Below are 22,881 nucleotides of genomic sequence, written 5' to 3' on the forward strand. Positions count from 1 at the left end.
CCTGAGCTCCCCAGAAACCTCTCTTGATATGGGAGCCATCTAAATTGAATAAATCAAAAGAAATCAGACTTGTTGAAGGGTTTGGGATCTACTTGTGAGCAAAGGGAGTTGGGACCAGCCGGGAAGATCTACACTGACATTTGATTCGGTCAAATTTCGTCCTGTCTTCTACATCCAATATTCTCTTTTGGTGGCAGAGACAAGACTGCTCTGACTTGAAGCGGTTATCAAGGAGAAACCAGAAACAACCCAACTATCTAGACTCCCACACTAGCAGCCACCGATCCCAAATCATCCTGTTTGTCTTTTGATTTCTGTGAGAACGGAATGCAAGGCTGCTGATAATAACCGAGGGACCTGTTGCTGCAGGGAATATCGCTTGGGAGGTGGACTGGAAAACCCTAATCTCTTTCCTGCCAAAACTGGTGCTTATCTCAAAAACAAAAAAATAATGCCATTTGAGTTTACAAATGGCTCTGTGATTAATGAGTCCGGAGGGATTCTGTTGCTCAGCCGGGGAGGCGGGCAGGGTGTTGATGTCTGGTTCCAATTTTGGGGGAGAAAAAGGGAGAAAGTTTCAGGCTGAAGAAGAAAGCTAGCAGGCCAGGAATGCTCCGGGAACTTCTTGATCCCTAAAATCCCTCAAATCTTTGACAGAGGGATTCTCAGCACAGCCAACCCTGGCATGCAGTGGCCATGCTGGGAAGCCCACCCTGTCTTTGTTAGCCATGGCTGAGAATTCTGTTTCCCTTTGGTTTTGATAAACATTGACCAACATTCAGAAAGTTCTCCGTCTTTGGGAGAAGAAAACTTGAAATTTGAAAACAAACAACTGAACCAGACGGATGTATCCATCCAGGTCCACAGCTTTGGGCATTTTGATCTTAAATGCATAGTCATTATGGTGCTAAATGAGGATAGCCACTGGTCTTTCCTGGCAGGTTCCCCACCTTTAGCAGTGACCTGGCAGACAGGTGCAAGATAGGCTGCTCCATACTTGGGCCTATTAAATCTGGCCAGCTGGGAATGATTCAGATTCCCTTTAGTTTCTTTTTGATAAGCGTTGACCAAAATGCAAAGTTCTTTGCATATTGCTTAGAAAGAACTTGAGATTTGAAAGACCTCAAAGGCAGGAGAAAGCAAGTCCAATCAGTTTTCCCATCCCTAGCCTTTTTTGGTTCTGGGAAAACTTCTCAACCGAGAAAGAAAAAGAAGGATTCTTCCAGGCTGGCTGGTACTGGCACTGCCGGTCCCAAAGCATGGCAAAATTGTGCCATCTCCTTTATTTGGAAGAGTTCTTTCTTTCTGATAAAAAAACAAAAGATGGATGAAGTTTTGGGAAAACACAAGAGGATTAGGAATGGAAGAGAATGATGTCTGGACACCCGCTCCCAGTATGAATACGTACGGTGGGACAACGGTACAAGAAGGGACTTATCTGGAAGCATCCGCAGTGCCTTCCTGGGCAGAATGAGTCTGTTGTTAGACTAGCTTCTGCTGCCGAGGAGACTGGGCAGGGTTAGGAGAATTAGTCCGCTGTTACACACCTAGAATCCTTGGGCTGGACTAGAAGTCCAGCAAATAAATGGGCTTGGAACCTTAGGGTGTTATCTTATGCAATCAAAAGTCCTACCACTTCTAACATCCTCCAGCCACAAGAGGGTAGCCTTACAGATGAAAAGAGGCAGATATAATTGGATATTATTAGTAACAGTGATATAATTTGATTAAGGAGAAACCAGGGTTACAAATGCACACAGTGGCATACATAAGTTTAATTTAATTGGCGGATAAGCCAGAGGTGATACAAAACAGATATGTTTCCGGTGAGTGACTAAGGGGTGTGTTCCAGATATCGTGGGGTATCAGGGAGAGTCATTTAAGGCAGTGTGGGCAGAAGGTGGGCCTGGTTCTGTCGGGTGCTTTGCAGTGGACTGATAAAGATTCATGGTCTCCAGCGAAGAAGCAAGTGCAGTCAAACTGTTCTCCAGAAATGAAGAAAGCGTGGCTTAGCCAGGTAAGGATTTTGACATGGAAAGTCTGTGAGTTCTGCTTTCTTTGAATGCGCAAGACTGAGATCTCTTATTCTAAGTCTGTATCTTCTGCTGCAGCATTGGTGGATTTCCAAGTCCAAGCCACAAAGATCTGCAAGGTTTATGGGAGCTGGAAACTTTATGGAGGCTGAAGAAGGTAGAGGTGAGGATACCGAGGTTGTGCGACATATGGGCATTATGAGACTGACTTTTTGAAATGCCGGCGTGAACGGGGGAAAGATATGACAGACCAGGAAGCACTAGAAGAGGCTTTATAGTCAGTCCAGCGATTCATTCTTCCAGACCCATTTGACCGGCTATTCAGGCAGAGGTACGTGCGTCTTTTTATCCCTCTTTCTTTCGCTTGAGCTTTTTAACTGGCGGGACCAGGGAATGGATGGGAAACCTCCTCAAGGTCGGTTACCTGTCCTCGTCCTGGCAGAGACTCACTGAAAAGGGTGCTCCCATCCTCAGCAGCTGCGGCCTTTTTCCTGTCTAAACAGTATCCAGACTCACCAACAATTCTGTATCTGCAAGTCAGGTGAAGTTGAGGATACCAGCCACCATTTATTTTACTGCCCATCGTTTGAGTCTCCAAGATACGGATTTCTCCATCACATTCTCAGTTATCTATCAAATAAACCTTTGCAGGACCAGATTTGTATATTGCTTATAGGCACTTATACACACATACACATAGTCATCCGGGTTGCAAAATTCCCCCTGCCTGCTAGAAAAATAAGGGCTTGGCAGCACTTTGTGGTTCTATACAGATGTGTGATTTGTAATTGTGTCATTTTAAATATTACACATTTTACTATAGTTTTTAATGTCTGCAATTTTTATTATATTCCAAATGGTGTTACTATTTTTAAATTTAGGCTCTCTAGGTGGGTTACAAGACTTTTATTGTTCTTTACCATCTGTTTCTTTGGATTGTGGCTGCCTGTTATTTATTTAACACCTTTGTACACCATCTCACGGTTCTCTGTATGGTTTACATGATAAAAAATAACAAAACATAGCCTATGGCTATGAGCTATAAAGACTGACAAACCTATATAGTATTGTTCCCTAAGTGTAGGAAAAATAAAGGACACGTCTACCATCTTGTGGCTGTTACATTTCATTGCATTCTAATTGCACTTCTTTTTTTTTAAATGATCTTTGAATCAGAAAGTACAAACTGCACTTTGAAAGCCCTTAATGTTTCTGTAGAAACCATAACCAACATGCAGATTAACACATGTTTATTTTTTGATATTTATAATTATTTGATTTTTGCAATCTTTCAACAAAATCAAACATTAGCAAAAAGCCTCTGCGAATACAAAACAAGGATAGAAGCAAACACATTTACCACAAAAAGGGTGGGTGGGGTGGGGGGGGTGGGGGGAACAAGACAAGACACACAAAACATACAGCTACACAGTAACAATCAGAAATACATTGAACTGGTCTTGAAGGTATTACAAATATATAGTAAAAGTATACACATAGGTTAAAATACATACAAATATTCAAACCTCCTGTTCCATATCGCAAATACAGGTTTATTTATTCATTTTATGTATTTGGAACTTTTCTACACTGTCCCGTCGCAGATGTCTTGAGATGATTTTCCACAGGTTGAGGTAGAACGAACCGATGTCAAATGAATGTTGAGACTAAGCTGTTGCTGGTACCACATTCTCCCAAAGGATGCTAATGTTGTGAGGTGTTCAGTCCATCAAGATGATTTGTCTTTCTGTCCCCATAGTTTGAGTCTCTTGGCCACCACGAGGGCTCATGTAGTCCATTTGTGCTGGCCAGAAGATAGTTTCCAGGATGAGAGAAGGTAATTTGGCAATACTTTATTTATTTATTATTTATTAAAACATTTTTATGCCGCCCCATTCCCCGAAGCCTCGGGGCGGCTTACAACAATAAATAAAACCACATAAATTAAAACATACATATAAAATAGTAATAATAATTTAAAACACACAATATAAAATAAGCCGCCCTGGCCAGATAAAATTCAGTAGTATTAACTTCCACATCTTTGCACAAGAATGGCGTATTTAGCACAAAGCGGATGCGCCTAGCTCTTTTCTGCCATGGCGCCCAGACTCTGGAATGTGCTCCCCAGAGAGGTACGCCTGGTGCCAAGTTTATACTCTTTTCGGCACCAGGCCAAAACCTTTTTATTTAAACAGTATTTTAAAATTTAACAACTGTTAACCTTCAGTCGCTCTGTTTGTTTTGTGGTTTATTGTTTTGTTCTGCTTCCATTCTATTTCTAATAGAACAATTCTATTTCTAATAATTGTTGTTTTAATTGTTCTTTTAAATATTGTAAGCCATCCTGAGATTTTTGTATAATAGGATGTCATACAAAAGTGTTTAATAATAAATAAATAAATAAATGTAGGTGCCTTAATGGTGCTTCCGCCATCCCACCTCGCCAGCATTTATTAGAAGGTGATGGTTTAACACCCTGAATTGCTTCGGCCTTGGCGCTGGGAATCGGGGCTCCGACCTCCTTGCCCTTGGAAAGACCCACTCCAAATGCTCTCCGAAGTCAGAAAGGGGCCTCAGAGAAAGCAGAAAAGGGGGTCTTTTAGTAGCCACCTGGCACGGTCTCCTTCTGGTCACTCCCTCAGTGCTAGGTGAGCAAAGACACCTGCCAAGCGAAGTTTGCAGGACAGGAGGATGTGAAGATGAGCATCACTACCGCTGGGAGCCTTGATGTCCGAGGGTGTGAGAGCATCGAGGCCCTGAAACGCTCTCAGCTCGATTGCCGAACTCAATTTCAGAGGAGGTTCTCAGGCTTGGGGGAAAAGAGCAAAGCAAAAAAGGAGGGGGCAGAAGTGGAGCAGAAAGGGGTGGGGAGAAGCAAAGCTGTGGGGAGGAGAAAGGGGTGGTGGTGGAGGAGGAGGAGGAATAGAGGAAAGGGGTGGGGGAGGAGGGGAAGGTGGAGGAGAAGGGGGTCAGCCCAAAGGAAGAGGGAGCAGGAAAAACAGCATGGAGACTTGGAAGAAGTGGGGAGTAGGAGGCAGCTTTACAGGAGGAGTCACGGAATAGCATTTATTTATTTAATTTTTCTCCTGCCCATCCACCGAAGCACTCTGGGTGGTTTACAACAGCAACACTGAGGCCAAGATGACTATTGGTCCAACTCCTGCCCCATGCAGGACTCCAAGTTCAAGCATCCTTCTCAGAGGGCTGTCCAGCTGCATCCTGAAGGCCTACGGTGTGGGAGAGCCCACAGTCTCCCCAGGGCATGGGTTCCATTGCTGCACTGCGCTACCAGCCAGGAAGCTCTTCCTGATATCTAGCTGGAATCTAACTTCCTCTGAGTTGAGCCCGTTGTTTCATGTCCTGCACTCTGGGATGGCCGAGAAGTAACCCTGGCCTTCCTCTTAGTGACAACCTTTCAAGGACTGGCCGAGTGTTATCCTGCCCCCCTCGGTCTTCTCTTCTTGAAGCTAAACGTGTCCAGGTCTTCCAGTCTCTGGCTCATCCTCTTTGCCCTCCTCTGAACCCTTTCCAGCTTGGCTGCTTCTTTCTCCAACTGCGGTGCTCAGAACTAGAGACAGGACCCCAGATGAGGTCTGACCGGTGCAGAGTAGAGGGGAACTAGAACTTCAGGAGATTTGGAAATGATACTTCTAATAATGCCGCCTAAAAGAGCATTTCCCTTCTTGCAGCCACATCACATTGCTGACTCGTGTTCAGGTTGTGATCTTGGAACTGGCAGTCCTGAAGGAATAACCCCCCTCCCCCAGTGAGGTGCCGGCTCTTCTGGTTGGGAGCTTTGCCATGGCCAGAGCCAAGACCCTCCATCCAGCCCTGCACGGTAAGCCACTTGGAACTTTTTCTGGTTCTGCTCACCAGATGATGCCCTGGAGCTGTCCAGATCCTGACGCCATGTTGGCTTCATGGGAGAGGTAGCCCAGCAACCCTTAGGAACCCCTGTACTAAGACCTGATGCTCCAGGACTTCCTTTCCACGATCTCCAGGCATCATTCTCCAGGTCACGGGGAGAGCCGAGCTATTTTCTGCTTGACGGTAGACCTTGAGATATTTGTCCTGCTTCTTCTTTCTACCGGACACCAAGTACTTTCAGGCAATTCCACCATCCATCTGGCCATTTCTCCTGCCATAGCCAATCAGCCCCTTCAGCCCCAGAGTTTAGAGTCTGAGCCTCAGAGGACTGGGCGATCACATCAGCATCCTCCTCCTGGCCCTGGGAACAGGATTTCCAACCAGCCAGGAAACAGCCAGCCTGCATGGGCCACTGCTTGACATGGGAAGCAAAAGCTCATTTATCCACTCAGCCAGTGCCATGAGGGCAAGGGGCTGGAGGTCAGGGGACTGGAGCATGGAGTTCCAGCTTCAGCTTGGAGCTCTGTTCCCGGGACACCAAAGTGCCCTCTGCCCCTGCCTGCCAGCAGGGCAAAGAGCCAGAGAATTGCTCTTGAGGTTGGTTTGTTTTCTAGAGCAAGCTACTCTGGATGGGGTTTGCGCACCTCGCCATGCATTCAACTGGTGGTCCTTCTGTGCAGAATCAGAATCTCAGTTTTAGTGGCACCTCACGTGATACCAGTGAAGCATCTCCAGCAAAAATTAAATAATCTTTATTTTCCCTCCCCATTTTAAAATAAATGTGCATTAGAGGAGGGGAGCATTTATCCTTCCAGTATGGTAGTATTAGTCATTTAGTTTTCAAAAAGGTGGAGAGAATCCATTTAAGCTACCAATCTTTAATTTCGGAGACGCAGGTAAACAATTTAAAGGTGTATGTATGTCAGTGAATGTTAAAGACTGTTCTAGTAGCAAATTAGCTGTGAAATAACCTCCCTGCAAAAGAAGCAGCTGTTGGGCATTGTGAAAACAGATCCTTAAAAGAGGCATTATCTGGATTGCACCATCGGCAATTAGTCAAATTGAATAATCCCCTAATAAAGAGGCACTGCACTGTTGAATAGACAAGAAACGGCTGATTTTGCTGAAAAAGATTCAGCCTAAGCGAGAGGTAGGCACCAAAGTGGCAACCCACAGACAAGACATCCTGTGATCCCGGGTCGCAAACATCTCAGCACCTAAATGGGCAAATTCATTGTTGGCCTGAGGTGCTTCCAGACCGTGGCCCGATGCCGGGACACCTGGTTTCCATGCTGAGGGTCCCTAGTTCTAGCCCCAACATCTCTGGGCAGGGCTGGAAAACCCCCTGCCTGAACCCTTAGAAAATGGGGGCTGCCAGTCAGTGTTGGCAGTACTGAGTTGAATGAACCAAGGACCTGCCTCACCATGAGGAGACTTTCCATGTTTCTCCTAAGGGTTCCTTGTGTTCCCAATTAGATGGCATCGTGCAGATATTCTGTCTTTTTCTCCGAAAGGAGACTTTTGCTAACTGCCCAGAGGTAACTTCGGCTATCGGGCAGTGTGGAAATCCAGCGGGTAGACAGGAGAGGGCTCTGAGCAAAAGAGCGCTTCGTTTGGCTCCTCTGAGAATGAGTGCAATGGAAGGATACTAGCTCTTCCTGATAGAACATTGCTATTCTGTGGGGCTGCATTATTTGATGGCACATGACCTGCGAGCATAGAAGTGTCCCTCTACCAGGGCCGGCCACCTATATTTTGCCACCGGGCCTCTCTTCCGTTGCAGCTAGGAAAGCCGGCCGGACTGGCTGACAAATCTGCCCTCAACACTGACGTTGGGGCATCCTCTCCCACTGCACCTGAAGGCCACAGGCAACTCACGGGCTACAAGGCAGGCCTCTCAGTGCCCAGGCCTCCCCTCTGACACCTGCTGCCACCTCCCAGCATATGCTGCCTGGGGTGGCTGCGTCACTCGGTCTAATGGTCGGGCAGGCCCTGTGCCTACCACCGGGCTGATCCAGAACAGCTGAGTTCTGCCTGGGCACAGAAAATAATGTGATGCCAGAAAAACACTTCCTGGCATGGATGGATATATTGCTCTCCCTACACCTGTGTAGAGGAGCACAGAACGATGCCTTTTCCAGTCAGGATATTTGACCATCACATCCAGAACTGTCTACCTGGTATGGCTGGCTAGGGAACTGTGAGAGGCCAAGGAATTTTTTTCCTGCCTCAACTTTCATAGGATTGTATTTGTGGTAGACGTCGGTCCCAGCTGCTGCCTCCTTCCCTACCAGGCAGCAGAGACAGATGAATCTACCCCTTGAGTTCATCTCAGTTTCTCATTTTTCCAACCTTGAGTCCATTGCAAACTTTGTGAATTTCTCCAGGCTCAGATTTGGTTCATTCCAACTGAAAATTAAAAAAAACAACAACTTTTGCATGAAAATTCATAAGCATTTTTGCACACCATTCTCCCAATACATGCCTTTTTGGTGCAATTTACACTATATGTTGCAAACTGTTTTGTCAATATAATGCCTGTGTGACCACTCTTTTCTTTAAGATGTGCTATGGCTTGGCCAGACAACTGCAGTGCAAAATCTGGGGATCTGAGTTTGGTTTGCATAGCAGTTTGAAAGCGTGAAATGACATAAGCTTGCATTTGATGTGGATGGAACATTCCTCTTTCTCCTGCTGAACTCAGGAGGGCAGTGATGTACCAAGACAGACGGAAAAACTCTCACTCCCTCCTCCCTCAAAAGAGTCCCTGCCTTCCCTGGAACAGCTCAGACGGTTCCCTGAGGGCTTTTTGGTGTCCCTGCCATGCGCTCACATCACCCCGTCTGTGCAGCCGTGGTTCTTTCCTCCACATGTGCTGCACTTTGAATGTTAAACAGGGAAAGGGATTTAATTCAGGGCGGAGATGTAATCGACTGTGTCTTGTTTCCTCCCAGTTTAAAAAAGCACAGCTAGGTGGGTGGACAACACCCGGTTTGGACTCTAGGGGGCAGCAAGACCCCATATTTATAGACTTGGGCTTCAACTTTCCGCTTGCAAGAAGCTAAAATGCAGAGGGATGGTGTCTGTCTCGGTGATGCAGAATTAAAAATAGGAAAGGTGTTTTTGGATTAGACTTTTATCCTGTTGTTGCCCTGCCTCATTCTGGGAATTTACAGGGAGTGGTCCTGGTCCCAGAGACAGGGGAATGTGGCTCCGTGAGAGAGCCCCGTGGCACACTGAGAAAGTTCTGCATTCGGTTCCTGGCATCTCCAGGCAGGGCTGGGGGAAAATCGTATCTTACTGTCTAAAAGGCTGGCTTAGAGAGTTTGCTTCAGCATAAAACAGGTTCCGAGGCGCCTAAGGACATCTCCCGCTCACAGCCCTCCATGGGATGCTGACGGCCTCTTCCATATTGTCCTTACTCCAGGAAATCTGTTAAGGAAAAGGAAGGATGGCCCATCAGGACTGAGGTCCAATATCTGCTTTTCCGAGATTTGCTGCACAGCTCTGCCTTCCACGGTGCAAGCAGTGCAGGCAGGATCGGAAAGAGAGGATTGGGGAATCTGGGCGGGAAAGTAGGATGGGGCCTCAGTCCCCAGCCCCCTGGCCTTGTTTGAGAGCTCTGGGGGGCTCTGGAGCCCTCATCCCCAAGAGCAGGCCAGTCTGGAGCTGGGCCTCTGAGGGCCGACCCCCTCAGCCGAGGTCCCCGCTGGGCATGAAGGGGAAAAGGGGCCTGCTGGGCGTGGGGAGAGGGGGCCACTGGGGTGCTGGAATGCTGATTCCAAGTGCTGCCCCGGCCACCTTCCCTCCCCATCGCTTGTGCCAAAACCAGGCAACCAGAAATGACTGTGCAGATAAAATGCGGGGTGTGGGGCACAAAGGCTGTGGGAATGGCCTCCGGTTGCTCTGCGCCCTGCCCGGGTTGCTTGCAGCCCCCTGAGCTTTGACGTTTGCATGCATCTGCCAAGGGGAGGAAGGACTGTGCCCCTCAGGTGCAACCCCAGGCATACCTAGAGTCTTAGAATGGTAGAGTTAGAAGGGGCCATGAAGGCCATCCAGTCCAACCCCCTGCTATTGCAGGACACCCCATTACGCCATCCCACTCAGAGGGCTGTTCGGGTTCTTTTTGAACGTCTCCAGTGTGGGAGAGCCCCCCACCTCCCCAGGCAGCTGGTCCCACTGCCGTCTTGCTCTGACAGTGAGGAAGCTCTTCCTGACATCCAGCCTGAATCTGGGTTGCCGCAGCTTGAATTGATTATTCCGTGTCCTACACTCCGGCATCAGCAAGAAGCGATCTTGACCTCCCTCTTTGTGACAGCCTTCGAGGTGCTTATAGAGGGATCTCATGTCCCCCCTCAGTCTTCTCTTCTCAAGGCTGAACATGCCCAGTTCTCTCAGTCTCTCCTCACAGGGCAGCATTTCCAAACCCTGGATCATTTCTGTTGCCCTCCTCTGGACTCTTCCTGCATCTTTCTTAAATCTCGGTGCCCAGAAGTGGGCACTGGATTCCGGATCTAGGCAGAGCAAAGACCCTCCCCTCCCCCACGCCACGGCCAGAAGCACAGCATCTCGCGGAAAGCATCCACGTCCATCTCTCCCCATGCCTTTTTGTAGGGCTTCCCTGCTCCCGTTGCAGCTGCTCCATGCATCCCCTCCACCGGAGCAACCTGCCTTTCTGTGAACACAGCACTGCTGTTACCCACTCTGTGCTCATTGGATGCGGCAGGTCGGGGACCGGGGACCGGGGACCCTCGCCAGGCCTAGCAGCGTCGGTATCCCATGAGCCGCTTCGTGGAGGAAGCACATTAATTAACCGGGGAGGTGGGGAAGCGTCCAGCCCCTGGAGACTCAGGAGGGAAATAAATATGATTGGGAAGGATTAAGAGAACCATCTGGATTTATTGAAAGAGCAGGTTGCTTAGGGCTGTGCGGTGGAAGCAGGGAAGGGGGGCCCTGCTCTCCGGCTCCCACGTAGCCGAGTTGTGAAGACTTTTGTGGTAGCAGTTTTCTTACTCATCAGCCTCCACCAGAAAGCCTGGACTGTACTGAGATGGTTTTGCTTCCTGGAGCTGAAAGTGCTCCTGCCGTGAGTAAAGGGGTGGGGGTTAAAGAGCAATCCTCCCAGCCCCCCTCATACAATCTCCCCCTCTCATCCACTCACTGTACTTGCTTGTGGGGAAGTGTAGTCTGCAACAAAATATTACGCAAGTTCTGTTTCTGCTCACAAATACATTAGCCTCCCCACAGTATGGGTCTAAGCCTGAGAACCTTTCACTGAGAATGTTCTCGGCTTACTGAACAGATGCTTGTGCTTTATTTGCAACTTTTTCAGTTCAATTTGTGCCCATTTCCAAATTTACACTCATTTCTGATCAAGCCTGACTTTCATCTAGCGGGGACAAGTATTCCAGTCTGGGGTATTTTGTGCAATGTTCCATTGAGATGCTCTTCTTTTTGCTCAATTTGCCTGATTGAGCAAAATGAACAAAAATGGCAAATGTGAATGAAAATGGGGACCTAGTACTTCACATGAGATGAAACATTCAACAAGACAGAAACAGAAGGGGTCTCCTGGGTCATCTAGTCTGACCCCCGGCTCCAGTCGGCTCTGCCCATGACATGCCTACCATGTGGACGTCCAGCCTATCCCTGAACACCCTCACCCATGGGGCCTCAACCACCTCCCATGGAAGCCCATTCCACACCCTCGGGGTCCTGACTGTCAGGAAGTGCTTTCCGGCATCCAAATCGAACCTTGGTTCCCTGAGCTTGGCTCCATTGGAAGTGGAAGTGATACTTCTATCCGTGCAGCCTAAAATAGCATTTGTCCCCTTTGCAGCTGCATCACACTGCTGGCTCACATTCAGCTTGTGATCTACAACAATTCCAAGAATCTTCTCACTTGAAGGATGGCTGAGCTAGGTGTCCCCCATCTCGTCACCATGCATTTGGTTTCTTTTCTCTTGGAGCCGACCTGAGAATTTTCTCCTACTGAGTTGCCATGGTCTGCATTTAAATCCCTTTTCCTGGTGGCAGCCCCTCGAAAACAAAGCACACCTCTTGCTCACGGCTTCTGTCTCCTCCTCTTGCTCCTCCCCCACCTCACCTGCTTCTGGCCATCGCCACACCTTGCCTACCTGTAACCTGATGTGTTTGCCCCATCCTGAACTGGCCAAGAAATAAGATCCTAAGGGCCTCACGGTCTTGACTGCTCACAGGGATGTCTTGCTGACCAAGGATGGCATGTTGGCATGTAGCCATTTGAATCGGCTACCCAGCAGCCAGCGGAGGCAGCATATAGAAAGACGGCTGAATGAGAGGGAGAAAGCACAGGCAAACCGTTTTGGAAGGAGTTATGCATCTTCCAACTCTGCCCAGCACTAGAATCGAATGATCGTGGTTCCTTCCAAGATGCCACTCCACGCCTGCAGAGAACTGTAGCGAAGGTCCCAGAGGGCAGGGCTGGGTTAACGAAGGAGCTCGTCAGCTTAGAAGGCATCCCGAATGGCAGGGGAGAGGGAGCGGTTCGTGTTCCCAGACTCATCACCAAAGTTGGGGCCAAGATGGGGCTAGAGCCGTGACCTGGGGCTGTAGCTGTGAGATCGGCTGGGGAGGTAGAGGAGAACACTTTCTTCTTGGATGGGCTGGCTGGCTTCACTCCATCCCCATGGAAATGGGGCTGCAACCCCATGGCCTTGGAAGGTATTTGTCTCCTGTTCAATTCGGACCTGGTTGATTCCTTGATCCGGACGCTTTTCATTACTGCTATTACCCACCTGCCTGACCCTTAATTTTTCTGTACTACAATCTCCCCTCCCTCTCCTCTTGTCTTAATACCCTCACTTTTCCTGTGACAGGGTCTGGGTAAGTTGTGGGTCTAAATCTGGGGCCTTAGCTATAGGGGGCTGGGCTTAGTTGTTGGGTAGGTCTGGCCCAGCAAAGGTGGTTGGGGGGGGCTTTTTCTGGCCTTCCATTTCGTGGACATTGAACGGATGTCCCCACGGACATCCCCTCTCACTGATGACATCGACCTCTCATCGCTCATAACCATGATGAGCTAAGAGAATGTGCTTCAGAGCATTAAGGCACCTCTTCTGCCCCTCCCGGTACAGGGCAATTCTATGTCTGTGCCGGCATTGCGATGTCACACCCAGTGCGCTGATGGGAAACTTTTAGCACACACAAACGCAGGAACGGCTCTGTCAAATGAACGCTCCTTTATTTTCTGTTCTGGTTCTGATGCTTCTGCAATGGCCCAGCAGCCCCTTCATAGTTCCCCTTCAGTAACACATGCCAAAGATCAATCAGCAGATGCCAACTTAACTGTACTGCTGGCAGGAGACATTTTAATACCTTAAAGATACAGCCACAAAGAGCCGATGATGATTCAGAACGAGCGAGAGAGAGAGAGAGATTTTGATCTGTGTTTTTTTGGGAAATGAATTTCCATGCTGCCTTTATGCCCAATTCTCTGCTTGTTCGTTCCCCTTCTTTCCCACCCTCAAATGCATATTAACTGTTATCCTTGACCTTTTCAGCCCACAAAGATGAAAATCCAATTCCACATGGGAGGAAGAAAAAAGAAAAGGGGGGAAAGGGAAAAGAAAAGAACGAAAAGAAACACCGACAGCAATAAAAGCTTTGAAGAAAATGCCATGGACAAAGCCCATTTATTAATTAATTTATTTATTTTGGTGCAGCCCCTGCAAGATGCTGCAGGTTGGCCACACAGAGCTAGCTAGGAGGGGCTCTTTTGTGCTGCTTTTTAGCTGAAGAGGTTGGGAGGACGCAGACAGCTTGAGAGATCCATATCAAGCTTGCTGGGGGAAGGCATGGGGCAGCAGCAGGAGGGCTGGGGGACTTCTGGCTGGGGCTTCAGTAAAGCCTTGTGGGGCTGTGGATCATTCCTTTTCTTAGCCATGATTTGCTTTGTTCCCCTCGGCTTTGCTCTCAAGAACAATGGCTCAGGTTGGCTTCCAGTACCAAGGGAAGCGTGATAAAAGCAGTGACGAAACAAGTGCATCAGAACGTAATTTGAACCCCACAACTTTGAAGATGGCAGTCTTTGAAAGAAGGGCTTTTGCTGAAGATGGTAAGATCTGGGCAGGGTCCTTGGACCCAGTGATGAGGCAGAACAACCCTTCAAAGAAAGGACTGTCCTCCATAAAAGAAGATACATGGCTACCCTAGGGATGGACCTATGGCACACGCACAGAGTTCCGCGAAACCCTTGGACACACAGCCCTTGGACTGCTGAAGCTCCTGGGCAGAAGGCCTTGGAGACTCAGAGAAGCAGGGGGTGGATCATCTCTACCTGCAGAGAAGAGAAAACCTTCCTGCTTCCTGGAGCCCCGTTCCCATGACACTCTGGCAGGGCCGGGCCTTGGGGAACTCCTCCAAGGATGGTTCTTCCTTTGATTGGTCCTTTGATCCTGATTCACTTCTTGCTCCTGACAACAGGTTGGTGCTGTGCCTTCTGGTCCCTGGCACATGTCCCCCCAAGAAGGTTGCCTGGGACCCAGCCCTAGATGGCCAGACACTTCAGTAACAATCTTTCTCTGGGGCCCAGTCAACATGTAACACGTATATAGCAGATGCTGTTGAAATGAATGCACACTGCTCAGACAAATCAATTCATAGCTGCCTGTATTCAAACAGAAGATATATATGATACGGTGCAGCAGGAGGAACTCCGAATAAATCATGCATCACCATATGTTAGTACTGATATAATCAAGACGACATATCTCTGGTTAAAATGGTGTATTATTTTTTATCTCCATTGTTCCTTCCAAGTGTTCGGATGCGGCTGCTGCAGACGGTACAGCAATGCATGGTCACAGACGATTACGCACTCCGTGTTGTTTGCGTAATGACAGATCATCCACGCCTTCTCTTGGAAGATCGACATTTATTGATTTGTTTTATCGTCTTCAATTCATTTTAGCATCCATGGCATATTTGTACTTTATTTGCAAGGAGCGTAGGAGGAGCTGTGCTGGATTGGGCCATGGCTGGCCGAGTCCAGCATTCTCCTCGCAAAGGGCCAACGGGATGCCTGGGGGAACACCACAAGCCTTTGCACCCCCTTGCTTGTGTTTCCTAGCAATGCATACTGATGCCTGAATAAGAGAGTGCTGGACTGGGATGCTGGAGAGCTGGGTTCTAGACCGCACTCGGCCACGAAGTTCACTGAGTCACTCTGAGCCACTTGCTGTCTCTTAACCTAATCTTGCAGGGTTGTTGTGAAGGTGGGTCATGACCCTTTTCCCTCTGCAGTGTAGGGTAGGATGCGCTCCAACGGAGCCAAGCTCAGGGAACCAAGGTTCAATTTGGATGCCAGGAAGCACTTCCTGACAGTTAGGACCCCGAGGGTGTGGAATGGGCTTCCACGTGAGGTGCTTGAGGCCCCATCGGTGAGGGTGTTCAAAGGTAGGCTGGATATGCACATGGTGGGCATGTCATGAGCGGAGCTGGCTGGAGCTGGGGGTCAGACTAGATGGCCCAGGAGGACCCTTCTGACTCGCTCTGTTTCTATGTTTCTGAGATAATATGAAGAGCAGGAGGAGGAGAATGTAAACCACCCTGAGTTCCTGGAAGGGAAAAAGGATGCGATGCAAATATAATAAAGAAAAAGTATTTTCTCTGAGACTGGAAATACTGCTACCTGTTGAAGGAAATAAACCTCACAAAATAAACTTTCAGGCCTTTGGGGATGCCAACATTGTCTCTGACAAAGTTCTGGCTGCTGTGGATGCCCTTCCAAGCCACAGGCACTGACAACAGAGGCGGGAGACCTAATTAACATCTCTGATGGGGACCTTGAAAGAAGTCTGTCTGTGGCTGCTGATGGCTGGGCGTGACATCTGCTTCTGCAGAAAGTTTCTATCAAAATGCTCTGGGTGCATTATCATAAATTGCAACATCTGCCCACTGGCACAGCTGAGGCTGAGACCTCCGGCTTGGGCAGCATCTTCCTGGTTCCTGAATTTGGCTTTGTGAATGGTCGTGGGAAAGACTTTTCCAGGGAGCGGTTGGTCTCCCAGAGAGCCAGAGCCTGCATAGACTAGTGGTCACAAGGCAAGGGAGTGCCAGCCCGCCAGCCCTGTTGCTGCAGTAGCAACTGGGTGTTTTTGGACAGTATGAAGTGTGGTACACACGAAAGCCAGTGGATTCTGACAAACCAGGTTGCACAGATATGGAGGAACTAGATCAGCACCATGGAGAGCTCCAAGAGATGATGAGGCTGGAAGCCAGCTAAGGGTGCCCCTGCATTGCTCCAACAAGTGGCAGGTTGTGTTGAAGAGGCAACCCCTAACCCCCTTGAAAATGTCCCAGATGTTCAGTAACAAGGAGGTTTGCTGGACTATGCCAGGAGGAGATTGCATTGCTGAGTTCTCATTCAGTAAAAACGAAAACTTACTACACACAGAAAGCAAGCTTTGTTTCTATTTCCTGTAGAAAGCTAACCCAGAAGTGTGTCTTTCTGACATGCTAGTTTTTAAAGAGAGCTGTTGTTAGCATTTTACTAATAAAAAGATGGTGGCATTCAATTTGCAAAGACAATGCTACAGTCCTTCAAGGGCTGTGGTTTTGGTGATTGTGTAGAAAAATCAAAGGTGGTTTTGTGGGCCACAAGAACATAGCTTAATGCCCTTATTCAGTCCAACTAAAAGATCACAAAAACGGGCGAGGTTTGGAAATCACTCCATAAGGTGAGGTATTGCCAAACGTCCATTGCCCAGGATTATAAGGGGGCGGAAAAATCTTGACCTCTTAAAATTCTGGGAATGCAGACATCCTCACTATCAGCCAACCTGAGACTCTGCTTTTTAAAGTTTTTGCCCAGTGAAGACAGCTGGAGATCTTCAAAGCTCACCTATTTGCGATGGTGTCATCTAAGTCAAAGATAGGAATATGGTACTCTCTCTAGACTCTCCCTTTCCTCTTTTTGGAGTTTCATTGTGAGGATAGGAAAGAAAGAAAATTACAGTTATTAGAATCCGTATTTGTAATTTTCAACATCAGTTCTTTCTCTTTTGTATTATTAGCATCAAGAGGGAAGGCAACAAAAGCCACCGATTCAATATGCATAGCACTGGAAAACAATGGGGAAGAAGGGGCTTTAATAAGCACTCGGCGAGGCTGTAATTAAATCTCAGGTTGTGTTTGGAAAACAAGAATCTCATTTGCCGTGCTTGCCCTGCATGTCTCAACATCTGCATTGTGTTTTCTTCTGGGCAATTATGGAGCTTTCTGTGAATGGATTAGGAAGTACAGGTGTGGAGTGCAAAGAGATGCTTGAGGAAAGCTGGGGAGATGTGGGGGTGCCCCACAGGTGACTTCCACAAAGGTTCCTCCTTCATGGCCAATTACCTCTGAAGAGATGAAGGCTGCATCAGTGGTGGATAGGGATGGAAGCGAGTTTGGCCAAGGCCCAAGCCAAAATGGGTTCCTTGGGACCTTCCCTGGTGCTCTCCGAGGCGAAGGGGGCTTTCTCCAAAGTGATCAGAACCAAAGCTGGAGATGCAGCTTCAGGAACGCAGGCTATGGGTCTCCAAAACTCTTGCTTTTGTTCCTTGAAACCCTGATGAGGGGGTGGAAGAAGAGGGAAGAAATGGGGGCAAGTGACTGGCAGGACCTCTTTTTAACCAAGGCCATGTTCTACCAAGGGCTCTCCATTCACTCTGCTTTGGTGGGGGAAAAGGGTGGGACCATTCGATGGACATTCACCCAACCCTATCAGACTGGACTATAAATTTCAACGGGTTTTCCACCCAGTCTTCCTTGCTCATGCGCCTTCCTCGAAGAACGTTGCCATGTCCCATTTTCCACACATATTCTCTTTTGCCTCCAACCTGATACACAAGAGCGACCCCTGACCCCTGGCTCCTGGCTCACCCAGTCTTTTCGGAGCGGGGAAACCTGCCCCCCCCCCCATTCTGCGCAATGCACATGCCTCATTTCAACGTGCTTCTGTCCTGGATTCTCATCCACTGGGCAGACATTTGTCCCTGGAACTGGTGAACATCCTGGGAGGTTGCGTTCTCTTGGGCAGCACCCAAAAGCAAACCTGTGGAGCCTTCCCTGGAGTCTCTGTGCTCTTCATTCAGCGCACAATGAGGCCATCAGCTCACCCAGCCCCTTATTGGCATGGCTAACAGACAGCGGCGCTCTGGGGGCTTCAGGCAGGTCTTTCCCCGGCCCGCCCCATTTCCTGCCTGGGGTGCAAGATTGCAATCAAGACCCACGCTGTCACTTCCTCTGGTGCTTTGCAAGAACAATAGACAAGAGAAAATGAAGCGAGATGAAAACAAAGGTTGAGACGAATGTCTGAGATGCTGCATTACCATTTTTGGCTGTTCCTCCTTCCTCTCGGGAGTTTTAAAAATCTCTGCAAAGGCTGTGGGGAAAATCTGTTTACACACAAATATGTGCATTTGAGAGTGGAATCTGTTCTGAATCACAGACTCAGAGAAAAGTAGAGTTGGAAGAGGCCAGGGGGACAGCAGGTGCAGCCCCCTGCTCAGTGCAGGACTCCCAGCTAAGCCACCCCTCAGAGGGCTGCCCAGTTGAATGCCTCCAGTGTGGAGGAGCCCACCACCTCCCTGTGTCATGGATTTCATTACTGTACTGCCTAACAGTTAGGAATTTTTCCCTGATATTTAGCCGGAATGTGGCCTCCTAGAACTGGAGCCTGTTATTCCACGTCCTGCACTGGGAGGATTGAGAAGAGACCCTGCCCTTCCTCTTGGTGGCAGCCTTCCGAGGACTTGTCGAGCGCCGTCCTCTCTCCCCTCTTCTCAAGGCTAAACAAGCCCAGGTCTTCCAATCTCTCCTCACAGGGCTTTGCCTCCAGTCCCCGGATCATCCTCGTTGCCCTCCTCTGGACCGTTCCCAGCTGGTCTGCATCTTTGAACCCTTTCCAACCTGTCTGCCTCTGTCATCCACTCAAATATTGGAGGCCCCGATCCATTGCCCTAGTGCAGGTGAGCGCATGCCTTTCCATGAGCATCTTCAAGATTCCTACCTGTTCTCTCTTCTTTGGGTTCTTTATGTTCAAACTGGGCTTGGGTTGTGCAGCTTTTCAAGTAGAGAACACATTCAAATAGGGGACTGTCCATTGTAAAATAGGACACTATGCTATACAGAGATGAAGCATTTTAATGCCTCCTAGGCTTCTCCTTTCGATCCTAGTGAACATAGGTTTTTCTTCGAGAGCTGTGAACTGGATGGGTACTCACCCTAAGGGTGAGCCATGAGAATAAAAACATATGAAAAGTCATCCTCGTGAAATAGTTTGCAGCTCCACAAGGTCAGTGATTTTTTCCTCCACCCTCTTCATCCCCCTTTCCTTGCAAGACCTGCCTTGCTTTCTTTCTGCTCATCAGCGAGCCACTCTGGGCACTTTTCCAGCTGAATGGCAGTTGTCCGGGGCTGGAAAAGATGCTCTTTTCTAATATGTATTTGTCCAAAGGGCAAGAATAGCATTGCTGCGGGTCTGCAGTGGAAAGCAGCAGATGACGGAAGCCGAAGGGGAAGACCAAAATGAATAGTTTGCATTATTATTTTTGGTCCTACAGAAAGCCAGGGAGAATGGCTTCTGTACTGGCAAAACAAACAGGCACCCCCTGTATCAGACCTGCTGGCAGCAGTGCGCCATTTATTTTGAATGAAGCAAGAACAGCAGCATGGCCTGAATCCTTTAGCGGGAGCTTGCAAAAGGCTAAGCCAAAATCAAACCAGCGGCGTGCAGGCTAGCCTCCCAAGGGGCCGAATAACGCGGTCCAAGGCTGGACATGTTGCAAGACTTTAGTTTGGTAGGTCACAACCTGGATGGGTTTGAACAGGGCTGCAGGTGGACAAATGGCCGTTTCTCCACTCACGATCTTACTGTCTTTTTATGCTCACAGAGAGAGAGTTTCTGGTGGGATTTTCTGTGCCTGGTGCCAGGTTACTTGGGCAGCCTTTGTTGCTCCAGGCCTTGACGTTGCTAGAGGGGCTCCATTTCCTGTTTCAGCTCAGGTGGCAAACTGTCTTGGACCACCCCCGGGGTTGCATTGGTAGCCAAAATGATCCCATCTCTCCTAGGCCAGCCCGTCTGTGGGGGAGGCTTTGCATTTTGCCTGTACACGACTGTGCGGTGCAGAAGATTTCCTTTTCCTGAGAATATGCTTTTCTGACAGAGTATGTGTACAAATTTCTAGTCCTTATGACTGAGATGCATTTAGGACAAAAAACAGTGACAAGGTGGGCCAAAAACACTGAAACCTGTTGAGGAGGTAGGTCAAAGCATAATTCTCTAGTGGCCTTGTCCCTTTCCACAGCCCCCAAAATCTAGAATACCCTCCCATACATGCACAGATACATTCTGTTTGATGTGTAAAATTGTATACACGTTTTGTGTACTTATTATATCCCACATCCCACTTCTTTCTGTTTCAAGGTATCCTTCTGCGCACATGCCAAGGGACGTGTCCATTCAGTGCTAAGCCATAGCGTTGTCATGCGCCAAGTTTCCTCCTTTTGCACATGCAAAGCCACAGACCTTTCTTGCAAACAGTTCCTTATTGACCAAAGCATCTTCCAGAATGAATCTCTGAGCATGCACAGAGTGGCCTGTTGAACCCAATCTGGTCTTGACTCCTAGGAGCTCTCCTGATGAGTATGTCTGGGCCCCATCCTTTTGGGAGGGACCTTCTGGAAGTGAGCACCCCCCTCTCTGAACGTGGACCCTCCAACTGGCCACCCTCCTCTGCTTTCGCTGTGCTGTGGGGCTGAGAGAGCTGCACCTACCTTGTCTGTCTCCTAGAAACTCCTCTGTTCCAAGCCGCATCCCAATAGCTGAACACTTTGGCTATTTTCACAGGCTGCCTGCTCACCTGGGGAGCCTGGCCTCGAGACAAGCACCTCTGCTTCTCTCATCTCAACATCTGGAATTGGACCACATTCCGAGGTCCCCTCCTGTTCCTCCTCCGAATTCCAATCAACCGGCCAAGAGCAACTCTCTTTCGCACTCCCAACAAGCTTTGCTCTGGGGATCGCATTTTATGAAGTCTATTAGAAGTGGAATTGCTAGATCTCATCCTATGAGAAGGCTCTCAGCCCATGGCTGTGCCTTTGCTGAACTGGGGGACAAACACATCTAGCTTCTTGTCTTTGTCTCAAAAGGGAGTCAGAACCGTTCATTTCAAAGGCAGCTACTTCACAACAGCTGTGAGTGAGTGGCCGGTCCGTGGTCACCTACCGCGCTTCACAGCGGAGAGCAGTCTAGAACCCAAGCCTCTTGCATCCCAGCCCAGAGTGCTGAGTCCCAGCCCAGCACTCCAACCGCAGCTGCCCCACTGGCTCTCGGTCGCAGCTTCTGCACCAAGGCGGCTACCATTTCCTCCAAAGATGGGAACCCACCTCAGATCCCAGGGATGCTGACCAAAACGGGGCAGCTTACAGTGATGTCTTCCAAACATCGGACTGCACCATCCATGTTCAGAAAGTCTACTTCCACTCATGTGTCGTGACCTTCTCACCAAACACCAAGGACATCGTGGTCTGAGTTCGGGTCCTACCCAAGTAAGCGGAGTGTGTACAGCTGTGTTCCTGGCTCTCCATCAGAGGGGGCGAGGCATCTCTTTGGTTCTTAAGGATCGTAGTGCCCAGTGCCTCCACCACCTGCATAAAGCCTGGCCTTCCCTTAAGGTTGCCTGGGCATCTTTGTGCAGAAGGAATGACCTACTTTCCATTTTATCTGCCTCCTCTCTGTTTGCGTTGGCTCACTGGTGCTAGAAGATACTGCTAAGTGAGTTGTGTTTCTGGAATATAAATTAGCTGCGCTTCGCAGTCCCCTTTGCCAGGCCGAATACGACAGCAGAGTTTTCTCTCATCATCCCTTGGTAATCAGCAAGGAGAGGGAAGGTGGCAGTGGGAACGATGCAGCATCTCCAACTTCTTGGCACACAGCTGCTGTGAAATGACCCAGAGGGAGCTGCCGTCCGGACCTTCAGCCAGAGGCTGAGAGAATCCGTGGATCTGAGAACTGTCCTACAGCACAGGCAAAAAGATGTGTGTAGGTGGAAGTGGGAGAATTTGTGAGCTGTATGCCATGGACTCTGAAAAAGGCAGATAGAAGAAGGGTAGGTGCTTTCGAATTGTGGTGCTGGAGACGACTTTGAGCATCGCATAGTCTGCAAAAAACCCAACATAAAGGTCCTACACTGAGTCTCACCGAAAATATCCCTTGAAGCCAAGATCACCAAACAAAGGCGGTCACGCCTTGGCCATGTCGTGAGAGTTGACTCACTCGAGAAGTCGAGCGTGCTGGGAGTGAGCAGTGGAAAAAGAGAAGGGGCTGCCCCGGCACCCGTTGGCTGGACACCATGAAGAAAGGCACAGGGATGGACGTGGAGATCTTGAAGGAAGCAGTGCGAGACAGAGAGGCCTGGAGAGCAGTGGTCTTTGGAGAGGCCAAGGGTCGGACATGACGGAGTGGTTGAGGACGAGGACGATGTTTTCAGACCGGAGGGCAGGGCCACCCCTTTGAATGCTGCCCATACACGTGTGTGCAGAGAACGTGCCCACCGGGGAGGAAGCTTTTGCGTACCCCTCCAAGTGTGGGGCTCCTTTGGCGTATGCAAAAAGCAAGGCAAAACTGCTCGCACTGCTTCTGGAGGGTGAGGTTCTGCCGCCGTACCCCACATGGCGTGGCCGAGTCAGAGGCAGTGGTCAGAGAGGAGCGGGGGCCTGGGCCAAGGAGCCACTCTGCAGGAAAGGGAGCTGGTCAGCTGCCTCCCACTTGCTCCTGGCTTCCCGGGAGCAGACTAGAGACGTACTGTTAAGGAACCCGCCAGGGCAGGGAAAGCCACTCCTGCTGAGGCTGGATCCACACGGGGAACCTTTCCAGCCCTGCCCTTCCATCCTGATTGGGCAGGTCCAGCCCAAAGCTCAGGAAGATGCTCCAAGGTGCTGCGAGATGGGGTGCTGC

General features: G+C 49.1%; 1 long non-coding RNA gene across 1 annotated transcript; it reads left to right on the forward strand.

The window, feature by feature from the left end:
* Positions 1–1,818: 1,818 nt before the first annotated feature.
* Positions 1,819–13,554, forward strand: LOC123022722. Its single transcript, XR_006414555.1, has 4 exons — positions 1,819–2,017; positions 2,112–2,364; positions 5,726–5,874; positions 13,442–13,554. It is a non-coding gene; the product is annotated as an uncharacterized LOC123022722 (long non-coding RNA).
* The last annotated feature ends 9,327 nt before the right edge of the window (positions 13,555–22,881 follow it).

This window comes from Varanus komodoensis, unplaced genomic scaffold (assembly GCF_004798865.1).
Source record: "Varanus komodoensis strain SLA01 unplaced genomic scaffold, ASM479886v1 scaffold1, whole genome shotgun sequence".
Classification (NCBI taxonomy): domain Eukaryota; kingdom Metazoa; phylum Chordata; class Lepidosauria; order Squamata; family Varanidae; genus Varanus; species Varanus komodoensis.